Here is a 20,618-nt window from a genome sequence, read left to right as displayed (position 1 = left end):
CACAGAAACTATGTGAACATATAGAAATACATAGATTTATGCTCAAAAGTCTTCTTTATTAATCAAGTCTTCCCAGTTACAATCTTTCAGACCCTGTGCACACATCTGCAAGGGCCTGCGCACTCAGCTGCAAACTTACCAAATTCCCCATGCACACAGCTATAGGAGCCTTCCCGTTCACCTGACTATAGAAATATCTTACAAAACGGACTCAAAAATATCTCATCAATTTAATTCTATGCCTTAGACTTGCAGAAACATCCCTTTATATATGTTTCTATCCTTACAATACCATGGTCTGCAAACCATGGGCAGCGCTCAAAATCCTCTAATTAATCTCATCCCTTTACAAAAGAAGGGGCTTTGACCCACCCTAAAGCCCCTTTGACTCTTAGAACGTTGCGCTAATCGCACTCTGCTCCTTAAAATGCAGAAACTTTACATGACTTGAACAAAACTTAGACCTAGGGGACCCCTGACCAACACTTCTTCTTCCTCTTCAAAGTTAATAATACTTGGAGTTTGTTCCAACATCCATAAGTAAATACTTATCCTAATCATCCTTCGAAGAGTTTTCATTATTTGACTATGGTGGTATGTTATCCTCTTTGGAGTAGAACCCACTTTTATTGTAGAAATTTTTCTTCTAATATTTCTGAGAATTTTTTCCAAGTTTTTGATCATCTTCCTTTTCATCCCTTTCTTTGTAAGGAAATTTGGATGAAAAATGTCCAACTCTTCTAGAATGAAAACATTTAAAGGGAAAATTCCCTTTGTATTTTCCTAAGCCACACTTTAGTTTCCTGGCCAATTGAGCCAACTCCTGATTAGATTCATAATTGGATACTTTGAATGCTACTTCCTTAGGTTCATACTTCTCTCTTCCTACTCTCACCTCATATGCTATGATATTACCTAGCAACTCATCCATCTTGAGATCCTTTAAATTAGCCATTTCTTCAATAGCTAAAACTTTGGCATTAAATCACATGTGAAGAGATCTTAATATTTTCTAAACAATCATCTCTTCCTTGACTTCTTCACCAAGTCCTCTAATCATATTGGTTACTTCATCAACTTTTAGGAAGTATTTTGTTACGCTTTCATATTCACTCATTCTTAAACTCCCAAACCTCATTCTGAAGGTTTGAAGTTTCACTTGCTTGACTTTATCATCTCCTTCATGACTATGATTAAGCTTTACCCACACATCCTTAGTAGACTTATAGTGCATAACCTTTACATGTTCTGATTGATAAGACCAAAGAGAATGGAATTCTTGGCTTTAGCATTATTTCCATACCTTTTTTTACCATTTTCATAAGTGGGAGGAATATCAGGGACATTGTAGTCTACTAGCACTGAAGTCCAAAAATCTACTCCCAGGGACATAAGTTTCACTTCCATCCTTACTTTCCGAAAGGCATAGTTTTTCCCATCAAATATTAGTATTATTCTTGAGTAATCCTCTTGACTCTCTTGCTTAGAAATAATTCCTTATATATCTACCTTCTAGTGTTTAGATTTTTCCTGAAGGAACATGGCTCTGATACCTATTGTTGGAATAAGGAATTACTGAGAGGGGGGAGATGAAATAGTAATAGTGATATTCTTAAATATTTTTGTTGAATATGCTCTTATAACTTTCCTTTATTTTCTGTTACTTATGAGAGAATTAAGTCATAAATAAAGTGAGAAACAAGCTTAAGCATTCATATTTTCATACAATCTATCACATGAATAGCACACACATATTGACACTCATTTTTTCATGTGGAAACCCAAAGGAAAAAAACCACCAATTTGTTTTATTTTATGATGTAAATTAATCAACTACTTAATTCCATCAATTTTTTTGTGAGAACCCACTCACATGAGGAACCAACCCCCTTAGGTTAGAAATAGCCTACTTTCCAAGAGGCACCAACCTCTTCTAAATGCAGGCCACCATTTTCTCTTTCCACTATTCTACTTTTCATACAATTTTCAAACTGAAAATAGAGGCATATACAATTATGGAAAAATACCAATCTGGTTTGTTGTAGAAAAAACTTCTTCTCTCGGCCCTCTATTGTTCCACAGGTTCCTTTGGTCTCATACATCATCACTCCGTCCTCTGCTCAAAACTGCATATCCTTAGCTTTTTTCCTTCTCTCACATAGGATCTCTGCTACACAACTTTAAACTCTGCTCTTGTGCTTGTTTCACATCACACTCTCTGCTCACACTACTCAACATATCAAAAATACACTCTACACCCCACTTTCCTCGATGGAAATCGATGGTTTTGATCATTTGCAACACACTACACAATGTTGTCTCTGTTGTATGTTTCCACACTACCCGAGTGTACCTCAGTATGGATCCTCCTGTTTTTGTTGCATCTGATGGTTGAATTTTGTCATGGCATTAAACATAAGAATGGGTTGCCAAGTTCTTCAATAAATCCTTGTGTAATCCTCCATACTGAGAATTTAATCTCAGTCAACCTTCACACTCTACCATGACTTCCCATGCTTCTTCATTGATCCTTAGGGCTTGAAAGTACTTAGGAATGGCCACTTATTTCTTTATTTAAATCTACAAGAAATGCAGGGGAAGTAGGAGCTAGATTTACTCATCTCATCAGTTCTTATCTATGGACCATTGTCCTCGTTTCCATGTCTCAATACATTTTGCAAATCCTACTGACTCCATAAACTAACTCTGCTGATTTTCATTTAATCTCTATTTGTTGACCCATTCATCCTTTTAATTCTATGTACTATTACCTTAGAGCCACAACATATCATGAATCATATAAAAGGAATGTTATGAAAACAAAAAGTTATGATACCTTTAACCCATTGGTACTTAGCCCTTAGTTCCTTTGGTCTCCACATGACCATGTGCCATTTAATATTGGAGCCCTTGCATATCGTAACTTTTATTGAACAGTCCTTACGGAATTTCAAAGTCGTTATTGCTTTTAGCTCCCTTTTCTTAGCCCTTTATCACATTTCCATCATAGGACCGGGTGCCATGACTGGGGGCATAACACTTTGGTGCTAAGCCTTGTATACACTTTTGGTTCTTTGAACTCTAGGACCAAGTGCCAATTTTACATTGGATCCCCTTTAATTGTAACCTTTTTCAAATACCATTTGCATAGGAGTTATGAGGTCTTCAACATCTAATATGCTGACCTCCAAGATGACCTCATGCTTTCATCATCTCTCCATGTGGCACCTCCTGAGTGGTGACACTTGTCACCAGAAATTTCCCAATTAGGCCACCAAAAATGCCAAAACATGCTGCCACATGTCCATCGCACTTCTACATCATGTTGACTCTATTTTCCACTTCAACTCTTGAGGGCCAATCACCTACTACCATGTGTCATGCATGAGGAGAAATAAATCCACTTTTTGAAATATTTTTGAGGGGAAAGCTACCTCCTTTCAAGGAGGATGTTTTCCCGTCAATTTGTATAAGTACCAATTCGAATTTTCCTCTAGGGGCATGTATTTCTTAGTCTTCTTGAGGAGTTATTTAGCAATTATACTTTCATTTCTATCAGACATTGACTTGGATTGAATCTAATAATGAATTTTTGTGCCATATTTAGCTTCTAAAGCTTGGTTTCCTTCATAGGATTGTGTGTTTCCTTGGGCTTGCACATCCTAGGAGCCTCAGAGCCTAGTTGTACAATTCATTTATTTCCTTTGAAAGTCTTTTTCACTTGCATCTCTTATTTCTGCATTTATTATTCATGTTTCTTTTGTTGGAGATTAGATTGGTTAAATGATTGAATTAAGTTATTTTGTAGGTCATTTATATAGGTTAAATAATGATGCATTATTATAGCAACTTTGCAAACTCATATCCATGATTGAACTACTTGGATTGGTTTACTACTTCACAATTCTTGAATTTTTGGAAGTCTTTTGTACCAAAATAGTAGTAATTTTCTACTGAATTTTATCATATGTTAATGAAGCTCTTTTTAGCTTCTTCCACTTGTATTGAGTCATAAAAAAATTCAAGTCAATAACAAAATTTACCCCATAGCATTTTCACTTGATCAGGTTAGGAATTTGGTAGGTTGACTAGCTCACTGATTCTTGAATTTTTGGTTTTTAGAGTAGTAATTTTCTGCTAATTTTTAACACATGTTACCAAGGGTTATTTTGAGACATTACACTTGGATTAGAGTCCTAGGACATACTAATTAATAAAAAAATTACCTAATATCATTTGTATTCGATTTTCTTGGTTATTAGTGAGATAAATCAGAGGACAAACTACCTCACATACTAGGTATTTAGTCTTTTCAAGTATAAAAATCATAATCTTTTTGTGGTATACAAGTAATAATATTGATTTGTAGGGTTAGAATTTTCATTTTCGCTCCTTATTCCACCACCTTCTCCTTCTTTCTACCTCAAAAACGCCTTCAAAGCATTGTTCACCAAAAGTACATTCTTGGGCTATTAAAGGCCACCATGTGCATTGATTCTTATGCAAGATGGGCCTCTAAAGGGTACTAGGCTTGGAAAGGGTCTCATACAACCTTAATACACCCTCCACTACCATTTCCCACCTTCATATCACCTTTTTCACCTTGAAAATTCTCACGGATTTAATCATGTAGAAATCATGTAGCAATCTTGTAGCATCCTATAACACCATGTAAAATCCCACCAAACTTGACCAAAATTATCCTTGAAGCTTGATTTTTTCCACCTAGCCTTCAATAATGACTCTTAGGATCCAAAAAAATAATTGAGTAAGACCAAATTCCTCTTAAACATTACCTCTTCTCCATTGCAATTCACCTCTACAGTTAGTGTTAGTGGAAAAACTCATGACTTGAAGAGCATAATGATGATTTTCATGATTACTTTATGAAGAACCTTGTGAACTGTGTTGACAAAATATATCTTGAAAGAAGTGATTGAAGAATTATTTCATGATTAGGTTTTGTTTAATGCATCTTAAGCTAGGGTTTCCATTTGCAACATTATTATTCTATTGCGTAGACTAGGTTTCCTTTTGATGTGCCATTTACACTCTGAAAATTAGTTAATGTTATGCAAATAAGATTAGTATTTACATTTGTGAAAAGTAGAATAGCCTTTCCTTTCTACAAAATTAATTATGTTTCCTTTCTGTAAAATTAAGTAGGTTTTCTTTTCTACAATTAGGATCAGTTGTGATTTTTCTTTCTACAAACATAGAGTTCTTTAGTCCCTTGCACCAACTTAGGTCGAAGTACACCACCTACTGCACATATAGTGTTGCAACCTCTTAATTTTGTATGACATTGAATTATGTCAACAAAAGGACACATTGCATGTTGCACATATATTGTCGACACCTCTTAAGTTTGTGTGAACCCTGGGTTGATCATTTAAGTTGGTAGTCTTGGGAATTGCAAAATTATTGTTGCAATACTAGGGCTCATCACTTTTAGGTGCCATTCCTAGGAGGTGTCAAAGTATGCACTATTTTCTTCCCTAGTTGATTCATTTGTTTTACTTTATGCAAAAACAAAAAAAATTCATTAGGTATATTTCATTTCAAAAATGGAAAATTGAATTGAATTAGAATTCTTATTTAAAAATATTGTAAAAAGAGGAGAAATACTTCTCCAACAGAAAACCACACCTCCCCACTCGATCATGTGGTGAAGTAAGAACCACGTCGCCATCCAATTTTGCAGGTAGAAGAAGAATAAGTGGCAGAGAAGGTAGAAGAAATGAATGGAGAGGATGAAAATGAGGAAGATCCTCTTGGATTTCCCATTAAAGATATTGATTCAATGTTCATATGAAGAACATCCCTCCATACATCCTTCCCATCTTCCATTATATGAGGTTAGAGGATCTAGAAACCTGTCTCTTTGAATTTGAAATCCTTTGTGGATCTCATGGTTACTTATTGAACACTTAAAAAATGAGATCGTTTCCAGCAACATTGAAGGATAGAGCTCTTAAATGGTTCATTATTTTAGGGGCTAATTCAATAAGATCATGGAATGATATGCAAAATATATTTCTAGAAATATATAAATATTGTAATCTTAAAGAGGAAATACTGAGAATGACTAAAAAAGAACATGATAGCCTTGAGGATCTAATAAAGAGGTTCATGTATAATGTTAAGAGGGGAAAATTACATCGTTTACGATTTGACACACTAAAAAGCCTCTTACTTAGAACAATTAGGGATTATTTGAATGATCTCCTTGAGCTCATGATTAGAGGTGATGTATACCAATTATCATTTGAAGAAATCTGTGAAATATGCAAGTTCATATCAAGAGCAAGGGCAAGAGTAAGTAAATTAGCATTGAGATTGGTAAGTAAAGTTGAACTTGCAAATTTTCCTGATAACTTTAAAACAAAAATTCTTAGCAATCTAAGTGAAAATATAAATGTGTTAAGAATGAAAAATGAGTAAAATGAGGATGTTAAAATGTGTCTTATCTATACATAATCACATGCTACTCAATATTTCCCATCATTACCAAGGTTGAAGGAAGTTCACCAAGAGGACAATGGAGAAAATCAAATACCAAAGTAGATTTGTTATGTAGCTCCAAGAAGACCATGGAAACTTAGTCAACGCAGTATGGTACAAGATCCTAATTCACAACTTCAAGGTTATGCAAAAGAATCTCAAAGTAATTGGAACACACCCTTTCCTTAGCAATCTTAGCCATCTCAACCCAAAAACCAATCTTGGCAATAAGGTTAGGAAGTACTTTATGGGATAAATCGACAATATCCTCAATCATTTCCTCAATATCCTCCATACCCAACTCCATGCTATCCATACCATCCACCTCCACCACAACCATAGCCCCAACCACATCAATCTCAAAGATCCACTCCCACTCAACTACCTGTAAAACCACTTCCAAACCCAAACAATAAAGTATCTCATCCCACTTGTAATGTTGATGTACAACACTTCCAAACAACTCATGTTAATCTAAACGGTATCCATCTTAGCTTAGGAAGACTATTGCAAAAAAAGGATTCTCTTAATGTCATTGAAGGACAACATTCAAAAAAATAAGAATCAAATTATGAGGCCAAATAATCATGGCCTGCACTTGATGCAGAGTAGACATTAGAATCGGAGATTCAGAAAATTCCATCATGTTTACCATCAAATCCTCTATGTGTTCGAGAACATAGTCAACAAAAAGAATAATATTTGAAATTCATGACAGAAGACACAAAAAGTGATCCAAATGTTCAAGTGAACCAAGGGCATCACAACTATATTGAAAGTGGTTCTAAACAATCATTAAGTTGCAGCAATGCACTCCTCTTCAACAATTCCTAATCTCATCTTAGTCAAAGCAGTTGGTCTCTCATATTTAGTTAAATGTCAAAGCATATATGTCGAGCCTACACACAATTTTATGTGTCATCTTGATGTGCACATGGCTCCATTGGAAGTATTCCTATACTTGGAAGAGATTTGTTTTTTTTCAAGTAGAGTAGGATAGAAAAAAGAAAAAAATGGAAAAAGAGAAAAGAAAAGAAGAAGTGAAAAAATAAGATCTTAGGTGAAAACCTCCTTTGAGATGCTTGAGATTGACTCACTAATTGAAAACCTCCATGACGCAGTCAAAGAGGTTGGAAAAAAGAGAAAAAATAACATCCTAGGTGAAAAAATCCTCTGAGGCACCTTGGAAGACCTATTGGTTGAAAACTTCACTGAGGTGGCCAGTAGAACTAAAGAAAAAATGAAAAAAAAATGTGATTTTTTTGTTCCAATTGCACCTATGTGTTTTCATGCAGTTACTCCTCCACCTAACTAAGGGAAAGAATAGGTCAGTGCCCCAAAAAGAAAAAAGAAGAAAAAAAACAAATGAGTGAGTAGTGATGCAAGTAGAGATTCAAGAACAATCAACCTTGGGATTCTTACCTCCTATGAAAATTTCTTAAGAAGGGTCATTGCAAGGTCAATTCACCTCTTTTCATCCTCCTAACATGATTCCATACATTTTCCCCTTCCATTTCATCAATTTCCAGCTCACTAGAAGCACAATCCTGAAATGCTACAGGATTTCCCTATAATGCTATAAGATATATAAGCGGTATTGTTAAAAGGACACAATAGGGCCAATTTTTTTATTTCTAAATGGTAATAAGGTGTCTTTGAACTCAAAAAAATTATTCCCACCTATCCCAAGTGCCAAAACTCCACTCCTGCCATCCTACACCATCATTTCAAGCTCGTTGTAGTCTCATTTATAGGTTCATTTTAGCAAAGTGCTACAACAATTTTTTCTTGCCAATTTGACTTGGGGAAGGAATCATTGGCCTTTTAAATTAATATTTTTCCCATCTCCCAAGTCAAAATTGGAATTTAGGTACTTTGATTTTTGGCCTAAAATTTCCCCATACATTTCTAGCCTGATTACACAAAAAAAAAAAAATTGATCTAGTTTTCTTCATTATTTGAGGAAAATAAAGGCATTTTGACACTCTTAATTACCTTCCCCATCAATCCAATCAAGCACATTTTTATTTCCACCACATTCAAAATTTGGCATTTTTTCATGCATTCGTTTTGTTGCCTCGTCACAATCAGCATTTGATCCCTCCGCTTCCTTATTTTAGCCATGGATACATGTACCATCGCCTTCCTTGATCTCCATTAAGTTCCCACAACAACAAGAGCTCCACGAAATGGTGATTTTATGGAGTCTTTGTGATTAGTACAGGAAAATCGTTCCTATAGAAACCTTCAAAAGCCCAACAAAACCACCACTACTTAGCAAGAATTGAAGAGAAGAGGACAATAGGGTCTTGACATCATCAATTGCATTTGAAGAAGACTCATGGAACATGAAAATGAAGGTTGGACAACCATGCAAGAATGAGAATAAGATCCAACCATGAAGCCAAGCATCTAGCCATGAAGAAGCAAACCCCTGATAGCAATCATCAATGAAGAGTCTTGCCTCCATGCAACACTTGCCACACAGTATTTAGCTCCAACAACACTTGCAAAACAAGTCTTAAATCCAAAGCATTGACACCATCAAGAAGCTAACCCAGGTAGGAAAGATATGTAATTGAATCCTTTGGGCTTCATGAGTACTATGCAATTCCTCTTTTGTGTGTCTAAGTATGGGGGGTTAGTAAAGCCAGCCATCCATAAGCTAAATTCTTATCCAAACTCAATCTTTACCTAGCCCCATTTTCATTCTCATTATCCTCATTTTCGTCACCACTAACCTTGTTTTCATCACCACCAACCTCGTTTCCATCACCATTAGCCTCGTTTCCATCAACCTCATCCATTTTCAACCTTCATCCATGATTTCAAATCCTTTCCCATTATTTTTTCTCATTGTCCTATAGTTGCTACATGAAAGTTTGTATTGCTACAAGATTGAAAAAAAGAACAGAGGGCATAAATTATTTTGACCATATCTCAAAAACCATGCATCCATTGCCCAAGTTGTTTTATGGGGAGATGTATAAGGATGATGGTAACATGCTAAAAAAATCAGCAAATTCCAATGCACATTTTTCAAGAAATTGGCTGCCATCACCTACATCTGTTTTTCATTTTTCTTGATATTTGTGAGTCCATTGGCCAATATATTTTATGTGGATATGTATAAGGATGATGGTAACATGCTAAAAAAATTAGATGAAAAAAATATACCATTTCAAAGATATGGGTTAAACAATTCTGCTATAGGATTGAGGCAATTTGCTACAGGATCCAAATTATGTGCTACAGGATTGCTCTCAGGTGCTACAAGATTGTCCAAAGGGGTGAAAAAAGCCCAATATTGAGAAATTTTAGCCACAAAACCATATATTCACAAAGGAACCTCCAAGGGAAGGGTAAGTACCTATTTTTCCTCACCTCCTATGGACAAGAAGCCTACACAATCATTCATTTTTTCCCATAGAACATCCTGTAGCAAATCTACGAAAACAAAAGGAAATTGGAGTATGAGTATTTCTTGTGAATTGAGCATGATAGTAGTGTAATGGTCTTGTTTTTTAGTTGGGCGTGCATTTTTTCCTTCCCTTAACCAATTTTTTCTCTAAAAGGAGTTTTCACAAAGGTTGGGCATAAATTATTTTGACCATATCTCAAAAACCGTGCATCCATTGGCTAAGTTGTTTTATGGGGAGATGCATAAGGATGATGGTAACATGCTAAAAAAAATCAACAAATTCCAATGCACATTTTTCAAGAAATTAGTCGGCATAACCTACATCTGCTTTTCATTTTTCTTGATATTCATGCATCCATTGGTCAATGTCTTTTATGGGGAGATGTATAAGGATGATGGTAACATGCTCAAAAAAATTTAGATGAAAACAATCTACCATTTGACAGATATGGGTTAAACAATTCTGCTATAGGGTTGAGGCAGTTTGCTACAGGATCCACACTGTGTGCTAAAAGATTCCTCTCAAGTGCTACATGATTGTCCAAAGGGGTACAAAATAGCCCAATCTTGAGAAATTTTAGCCACAAAATGATATATTCACAAAGGAACATCCAAGGGAAAAGTAAGTACATATTTTTTCTCACCTCCTATGGACAAAAAGCCTACAAAATCGTTTAATTTTTCCCATAGAACATCTTGTAGCAAATCTCTGAAAACAAAAGGAAATTGGAGCATGAGTATTTCTTGTGAATTGAGCATTATAGTAGTAAAATGGCCTTGTTTTTTAGTTGGGCATGCAATTTTTCCTTCCACTAACCAATTTTTTCTTTGAAAGGAGTTTTCAACATAAGGACTCCAAGTGCCCAAGAGTTTGTAATAGCAATGAGAAGAATGTCAATATATTTCAATGAATGTGATGCCTACAAGAATGCATTGGGACAAACAATCTAGAAATGAATGCCAAGAAATCTTTCTTTTTGCAAAGTGAAGTTCCATTGCAAGACTGAGATGGTAGAAAGGATGTGCAAATGTTAGAGAAACATGTAGAAAAATAGTTAGAGGAGCGGGAAATGGAATGGAAAGCATAGTAGATACAGAACTATATAGGGCAGCCAAGGACACCACAACAATAGAGACAAGTGGAGGATAGTTGGAAGGAAAAGGATTGAGTTTCTCAGGGGTGAGAAACATTTCTAGTACGGGGGATATGATGGGCCCCAAAATTTTAGGCCCATTTGATTATTTCTAGAGACCTAAAATATGCACTTGACCCCCTTGCAAATTATAGAGTTAATTCGTAGAATTAATCTATTCTTAGGAGTTTGATTTATCCTTTCTTATAATTATGTACCTAGTATTATTTATTTTTGTAGAATATCGAGTAAATTTTGAATGATATAATATAGGAACTTGCGCCCTGCTACATGATGGACCAAGATTGGATAATAAATGAACTGAATGCACTGAAATCATTGACAAATTCAGGAGCTCCATTGATTGAGAAAATCTAGGAATGTGTTCCCTGCCATTAAATGAAGATTCCTCCTATTGGGAACCAAATCCACGTTTTAAGGTATTTTAGAGGGGAAGTGTTGTACTTGATGGCAACCCTCTCATAGAAGAACATCTCAATTACATATAACTAGATCAATCTACAGATGTGACTAAATGCATGGGATGCAGGACAACTCAAAGGAACAAGAAGATCAAGTTCTAAGTGTGACAAGTTAGCTTTGCCATCAAGTCCAAAGGGGGAGATTGTTGGCATTATGAGACAAGTGTTGTCCTTGATGGAAAATCACACTGATGAAAAATCATAGTGCAGAAGGATAGCAGCAAGGAATTGATGATCAGACTATAAGAAGAAGAGAAAATTCATATACGCAGGTTCATTAAGCCCAAGTCGCGTATACACGCAGGTTCGCTATATACCAAGTCGCATATACGCAGGTTCGCTATATACCAAGTAGGGTATACACACAGGATCATGAATGGAAAAGAGCGTACGTGTCAGAAAGCTTACTTTTGGTCCGTGGTAGTTAGTCCTCGGTACTTGAGCCTATGTTTTTTGGACCAAAGTATCTTGACAGACGTGTTGATCCCTAGTATTAAGTTGATGGTATTGTTTTACTATGGTTTTAGACCGTGGTATTATGAAAGGCCTAAACCTATATAAGGAGAAGATCATTAAGCCAAATGTGGTGAGTGAGCAATGAATATCTGATGAAGTGTGAGATCCAAATGCTGGTTATGGGTTGGTGATCTGAACCATGGTATCACTCATGTGGAGGATGATGAACTATGGAACGGGATCTCAAGGCTTGGAATGATTATCTTTATATGGTTTGACTGTGGATAGACTAGATCTATTGACGCCTGTTTATTGTTATGATCTGGGTATGTTTTGATGTCTGATATAGCTGCGGAATTATAAGTTAGGATTTGCAGATCTGTACGCAGGTTGTCTTTGGCAAAAGAGCGTATACACGCAGGTTGGGTTGGTCCAAGTAGCATATACAATGAGATGTATGATATTTGTAGATGAAGTTGGATCTGGTTATTGTTATGTTGTCTATGTTGTTGACAGGGTTTCAGTGATTCAGTATTGGGTGATTCAGAGATTGATGATGCAGGTTGTTTTATGGATCCAGTATGAAAATGAATGAAACGTGGTCCCGTGAAGATCGTAGAGTTCGGTAGGCTGGTGCATACGTACTGGTAAACATATCAGCCAGTACAAAAGCGAGGGGGTTGTAGCTCCCTTCCAGGAGCAGCTGGAGAACGAGTAAAGGTTGGAGCATTCTGTAGGCAGGCACCTACGTACTAGTAAATGGATCGGCTAGTACAAGAGCTAAGAGGGTTGTAGCCCTCTGCAGGTTGTAGCCTGCGTGCTGGTAAAGGACTGCACCAGTACATTGTAAAAGAAGTTTCTTATTAAAGGAAGAGAGAAACAAATTGCAGCAGGTGGTTTTCACCCACATTGGGTTTCCACCTTATATCATGGTGTTCATGTGTGTGCCTTATGTGTGATGATCTGTTCTGTTATACTGCACCTGTTTACTGTTAATATGGTTAATAATGTTCTGATGCATTTACTGAAGATAAGCTAACTGAATCATAATATTACTGCATGTACGCTATTTGCCCTTAGCGAAGTCGCGTATATACGCTGATATCCTTAACTGAAGCTGCGTGTATGAATCTGAGTATGAAATTGAAAAGTTTTATCTGATCTGATAATACTGATTCACCCCCCCCCCCCCCCCCCCCCTCTCAGTATTATTTCCAACAATTGGTATCAGAGCAGGTCCTTTGATAGAAGCTTGATCGCTTGAAGGAGATCCGTGGAACAATGGGAAAGAAGCTTAAGAAGAAAGCACCTAAGAAAAAGAAGTCATCTCAGAAGAACTATGACAGTGGGAGAATCGATTGGGGATTAGGTATAAGAAGCTCTTCAGATTCAGAATCAGATTCAGAATCATTATCAGGTATGAATATATTATCCTCTGATGTTCCAGCAATCTTTCCTTTTGGAAGAGATGAAAATGATAGCGAAACTACTGAATTTGCTCTTATGGGTGAACAAGAAAGATATCAAATAGAGGCAGAATTTAAAAGGCTGACAGACAAAATTAGAGATCAACAAGATCTATTGAACAAAAGGGAATGTGATTTCAAAGAAGAAGCTACCAAACTAAAGGCCCAACTAGAAGATGGAAATAAGGTAAGAAAGCTACTCAAGGACAAGGAAGACCATGTGTCAAAAATTGCAGCATGAAGTGACATCATTAAGAAAAGAAGTCAACAAAAGAAGCACAACCATCAAGAAACTCAAAGATAGATCCAGCTACTATGAAAATCTTGAAGCTACAATCCTCTCACTAAAAGGAGATCTTGAAGAATCAAAGAAGCAGAATACAGATCTACTCCAAGCTATTGCAAAACAAGAAAACGAAGTCACCAGCTTAAAATCCCAGCTGGAATGTGCCTTCCAAGTTTGTCAAATGCAGCAGGATCTGAATGAAGAACAAGAAAAGGAGATTCTCAAACTAAGGGATTTGAAAAAGCAATCTCTTGAAAAAGAAGAGCAGCTTCAGGATGAGGTAAATATCTTGAAAGGTAAAATAGAAGAAAAGGATAAGCTTTTACGATTTCAAGATAGCTCTAAAGTCTTGGATGATATTCTTAGTAGTCAAAGATCTCCTGCTATAAAGACTGGTCTTGGCTTCCATGAATCTATTGAAGGTGAATCTAGTTCACAAGGTGAGGCAAGGAACTCTAAAGAGAAATCTAAAGTGATCAATGAAGAAATGAAAGATCCATCTCATCATCAACCAAGAAAAGAGATTCTTCAAAGAAATTTTTTTACTTCTCCTATGAATAATGTTGAATGTTATGTATGTCATAATCTTGGACATGTTGCAGCCAGATGTGGAAGAAGAAGAGTTCAAGACCATCATGCAGAAAGATCATCACATTCAAGGTACTTTAATGGATATTGCTTTGCTTGCAATAAGTTTGGTCACAAAGCTGCTGATTGCTACAGGAGGAATATGAAACATGTAAGATGTTATGCATGTAACAAACTTGGACATATAGCAAAGGAATGCAGGAACAAAGGACGGACGTCACACCAAAAGGAGAAAACATCATCACACTTGAAGATATGGAAGAAGAAGGAAGTTCAGCTAGAAAGATGTGGCACAGCACAAAATACTCAGGTTCAGCACAACATAGACATAATAAACTTAGAGGGAGCTGAAGGTGTAAAACTTCAGTGTCCTGAAACTCGTACGCAAGTTTCATAAATTGAAGTCGCGTATATACGCGAGTTATACACTACAAAATCGTGTATATGTCAGTCTGTGGAAAAGCAATGGGGACAGGCTCAGAAAAGGGGTCTGATATGATTCAATCCAGTATCTGCTCTATTGGTCAACAGTTACAGTCTGCTGAGAATGTCTAGAAATGACTTGATACTTGTAAGATGCTAGAAGTGTTTTAATCCTAACTTGATGATGATGATGTCTTGATGCTTACTACTGATGTATGCATGTTCAGATCTAACATCAAACAGATGGCACAGGTTGAGGGGGAGAATATGCCTTTAATATTGCATTGTTGGCATTATGGATTAATAGTCCTTGGTGATGTTACTTATATGGCTAAATGATATATCTTGCTATGATGTGGGTGTGAGTAGTCCATGATAAAATCTCATATGATTCTTGGGGTTTCATAGTTGATGTTCAGATCAGATTTATGGTTGACTCATTGATGATGCATATATAGTGCTTACATGGTGATCTTCATAAGGATAAGGAGAAGTACAAAGCTTGAATACACATCTTCCTCACTTGATGATGAGTCACTCATATGCTGCTGTCGTCATATGCATAAAGATCATACAGTTATGATGCAGGCACTCATGGGGATAAGGATTGTTGTTGTTGATGATATCAAGAAGTTTTGTCAAAAGAGTTTGAGCTCAAGATACATAGTGCTGATACATGGATGACTCCTCAAAGTCACTTTGTTGGAGACATGATGATGAGTTCATATCTATATGATGATAGGTTGATACTTACATATGTTGGTTGATGCAGATGTTCCCAAGTAATGATACTTGGATCATGTAGAGCTTGATGAAATGGCTATGGTGGTTTCACACATGATATAATGTGAATGACTCTGAATTCTGGTCAAAGGGATGAATTGATGCAGACATACCTTGTTATAGGTTGATGACTTATTCTCTACTGGACATTTACAGGTTGCTGATATGGAAATTTGTGTACGTGAGTTGGATAAGGACTATCCGCGTATATACGCTGGTTTATGTAGATACAGTTGCGTATATGATAATTTGAAGGAAATCAGTGGGTCAAACTCAGAATGAGAATATTCTGATATGGGTCTAACAGAGACCATCTGGCACAGGTTCAGGGGGAGCAGATTAACATCTAATAATGCATTGTTGGCTTTTGGTTCTAGTTCACAACTGTTGCTGGTTTCAGGTGGAACAGAGGAAGATGGAGAACAGAAGGAGAACATGATTGTTGATATATACAGTGATTGACAGATGCTGCTGATAGTAGTTATTGATGATTTGCATAGTCTTGATATTTCATCTCTATGTCATATATCTCTTTTATGTGGTATCTCTTTCATGGTGTCAAGGTCATGTAACGACCTATATTGGTTTCCCCACTATGCCTGGGATGAAGATGTAATGTAATTGGTTGTCATATGTAAACTTCTGATGTATCCCCACTTAGTTGGGAGGTTGATCCCCACTTGGTTGGGTGAAGGATGTATGTATGAGTCTTTGGTGTTAGGAAGGTCACTTATGATGTATAGAGTTGTGTTCTTTCTTGTAGAACATCTTTTTGCAGATCTTGCCTTCAGTCAGGAAGAGCACACTTCAGCAGTACAGAGACTTGGCATGGACAGATTGGTACACTTTGGCATATACAAAGGGGGAGCACATTTGGAGATTTCAGCAGGTACTCAGGGGGAGTATGGACAGCAGAATGTTTATCAAGGAAAGAGAATATCTTGGTCCACCCTTTGCCCTTGATGTCAAAGGGGGAGAGAGATTTGGTGTTGTTGCCATCAAGTCCAAATGCGGAGATTGTTGGCATTATGAGACAAGTGTTGTACTTGATGGCAACCCTCTCATAGAAGAGCATCTCAATTACATATAACTAGATCAATCTACAGATGTGACTAAATGCATGGGATGCAGGACAACTCAAAGGAACAAGAAGATCAAGTTCTAAGTGTGACAAGTTAGCTTTTCCATCAAGTCCAAAGGGGGAGATTGTTGGCATTATGAGACAAGTGTTGTCCTTGATGGAAAATCACACTGATGACAAATCATAGTGCAGAAGGATAGCAGCAAGGAATTGATGATCAGACTATAAGAAGAAGAGAAAATTCATATACGTAGGTTCATTAAGCCCAAGTCGCGTATACACGCAGGTTCGCTATATACCAAGTCGTGTATACGTAGGTTCGCTATATACCAAGTAGGGTATACACGCAGGATCATGAATGGAAAAGAGCGTACGTGTCGGAAAGCTTACTTTTGGTCCATGGTAGTTAGTCCTCGGTACTTGAGCCTATGTTTTTTGGACCAAAGTATCTCGACAGATGTGTTGATCCCTAGTATTAAGTTGATGGTATTGTTTTACTATGGTTTTGGACCGTGGTATTATGAAAGGCCTAAACCTATATAAGGAGAAGATCATTAGGCCAAATGTGGTGAGTGAGCAATGAATATCTGATGAAGTGTGAGATCCAAATGCTGGTTATGGGTTGGTGATCTGAACCATGGTTTCACTCATGTGGAGGATGATGAACTATGGAACGGGATCTCAAGGATTTGAATGATTATCTTCATATGGTTTGACTGTGGATAGACTAGATCTATTGACGCCTGTTTATTGTTATGATCTGGGTATGTTTTGATGTCTGATATAGCTGCGGAATTATAAGTTAGGATTTGCAGATCTGTACGCAGGGTGTCTTTGGCAAAAGAGTGTATACACGCAGGTTGGGTTGGTCCAAGTAGCGTATACAATGAGATGTATGATATTTGAAGATGAAGTTGGATCTGGTTATTGTTATGTTGTCTATTTTGTTGACAGGGTTTCAGTGACTCAGTATTGGGTGATTCAGAGATTGATGATGCAGGTTGTTTTATGGATCCAGTATGAAAATGAATGAAACGTGGTCTTGGGAAGATCGTAGTGTTCAGTAGGCTAGTGCCTACGTACTGGTAAACATATCAGCCAGTACAAAAGCCAGGGGGTTGTAGCTCCCTTCCAGGAGCAGCTGGAGAACGAGTAAAGGTTGGAGCATTCTATAGGCAGGCACCTACGTACTAGTAAATGGATCGGCTAGTACAAGAGCTAAGAGGGTTGTAGCCCTCTGCAGGTTGTAGCCTGCGTGCTGGTAAAGGACTGCACCAGTACATTGTAAAAGAAGTTTCTTATTAAAGGAAGAAAGAAACAAATTGCAGCAGGTGGTTTTCACCCACATTGGGTTTCCACCTTATATCATGGTGTTCATGTGTGTGCCTTATGTGTGATGATCTGTTCTATTATACTGCACCTGTTTACTGTTAATATGGTTAATAATGTTCTGATGCATTTACTGAAGATAAGCTAACTGAATCATAAGATTACTGCATGTACGCTAGGTTCCCTTAACGAAGTCGCGTATATACGCTGATATCCTTAACTGAAGCTGCGTGTATGAATTTGAGTATGAAATTGAAAAGTTTTATCTGATCTGATAGTACTGATTCACCCCCCCCCCCCCCCCCTCTCAATATTATTTCCAACACTCCAAGTGCCCAAGAGTTTGTAATATAAATGAGAAGAATGTCAATATATTTCAATGAATGTGATGCCTACAAGAATGCATTGGGACAAACAATCTAGAAATGAATGCCAAGAAATCTTTCTTTTTGCCAAGTGAAGTGCCATTGCAAGACTGAGATGGTAGAAAGGATGTGCAAATGTTAGAGAAACATGTAGAAAAATAGTTAGAGGAGCGGGAAATGGAATGGAAAGCATAGTAGATACAGAACTATATAGGGCAGCCAAGGACACCACAACAATAGAGACAAGTGGAGGATAGTTGGAAGGAAAAGGATTGAGTTTCTCAGGGGTGAGAAACATTTCTAGTACGGGGGATATGATGGGCCCCAAAATTTTAGGCCCATTTGATTATTTCTAGAGACCTAAAATATGCACTTGACCCCCTTGCAAATTATAGAGTTAATTCGTAGAATTAATCTATTCTTAGGAGTTTGATTTATCCTTTCTTATAATTATGTACCTAGTATTATTTATTTTTGTAGAATATCGAGTAAATTTTGAATGATATAATATAGGAACTTGCGCCCTGCTACATGATGGACCAAGATTGGATAATAAATGAAATGAATGCACTGAAATCATTGACAAATTCAGGAGCTCCACTGATTGAGAAAATCTAGGAATGTGTTCCCTGCCATTAAATGAAGATTCCTCCTATTGGGAACCAAATCCACGTTTTAAGGTATTTTAGAGGGGAAAGCTACCGCCTTTAGAAGAGGATTCTTCCCCATCAATTTATATAAGTACCAATTCAAATTTTCCTCTAGGGGCATGTGTTTATTAGTCTTCTTGAGGAGATTTAACTTGTTTATATTTAGCAACTCCACTTTCATTTCTAGCAGGGATGTACTTCGATTGACTCTAATAATGAAGTTTGGTTTCATTTTTAGCTTATAAATATTGGTTTCCTTCGTAAGAATCTGAGTATCCTTGGGATTTTCCATCCCATGAGCCTTAGAGCCCTGTTGTACAATTTCTTTATTTATTTTTTAATATCTTTTTCACTTGCATCTTTTATTTCTACATTTACTATTCATGCTTCTTTTGTTGTAGGTTAGATTGGCTAAATGATTGAAGTAAGTTGTTTTGTATGCCATTTCTATAGCTACAAGTATACTTCATTCCTATAATAGTTTTTTAAACTCATATCCATGATTGAGCTACTTGGATTGGTTTATTAGTTCACAATTCTTGAATTTCTAGAAGTCTCTTGTAGCAAAATAGTAGTAATTTTATGCTGAATTTTAGCACATGTTAATAAAGTTCTTTTGAGTTTATTGCACTTGTATTGATTCATAAAAAAATTCAATTTAATATAAAAATTCACCCCATGACATTTTCACTTGATTAGGTTAGGTGTTTGGTAGGGTGACTAGCTCATTGATTCTTGAATTTCTCATTTCTAGAGTAGTAATTTTCTGCTAATTTTTAGCACATGTTAACAAGGGTATTTTTGATCGATTCCATTTATATTAGATTCCTAAGACATCCTACTTAATAAAAAAATTTACCCAATCTAATTTTCATTTAATTTGCTTAGTCATTGGTGAGATAACTCTAAGGCTAGACTAGATGGCATGCCAGGAATTTAGCCCTTTCAAGTATAAAAATCATAATATTTTTGTGGTGCGCAGGTGCTACTGTTGATTTGCAGGGTTAGAATTTTTATTTATGCTCCTTATTCTACCAACATCTCCTTCTATCTACCTTAACAACTCCTTCAACGCACTGTTCACCGAAAGTACATTTCTAGGTTATTGAAGGCCACCATGTGCATTGATTCTTGTGAAAGATGGCCTCCTAAAGGGTACTAGGATTAGCAAGGGCCTCATAAAACCTTAATATACAATCTATTACACTTTCCCACCTTCATATCACCTCTTACACCTTCAAAATTCTCATGGATCAATCCTGTAGCAAAATAAGGTAATCGTGTATCAATCCTATAGAAATCCTATAGCACCATGTAAAAGCTCTCTAAACTTGGCCAAAATTGTCATTGAAGCTTGATTTTTTCCTCGTAGGCTTCAACAATGACTCTTAGGCTCCAAAACCATGATTAAGTAAGACCAAAGACCTCATAAGCCTTGCCTCCTCTCCATTGCAATTCACCTCTATAGTTAGGGTTAGTAGACAAATTCATGACTTGAAGAGCATAATGATGATTTTCATGATTACTTTATGAAGCATCTTGTGAACTCTGTTGATAAAATCTATTTTGAATGCAGTGATAAAAGAATGATTTCATGATTAGGCTTTTTTTCATGGATCTTAAGCTAGGGTTTCCATTTCCAACATTGTTA

The sequence above is a fragment of the Pinus tabuliformis genome, chromosome 3_1, assembly GCF_031772625.1.
Source record: "Pinus tabuliformis cultivar Carrire ecotype Pingquan chromosome 3_1, CPIR1, whole genome shotgun sequence".
Taxonomy (NCBI): Eukaryota; Viridiplantae; Streptophyta; class Pinopsida; order Pinales; family Pinaceae; genus Pinus; species Pinus tabuliformis.
This window is presented reverse-complemented; position numbering follows the sequence as displayed.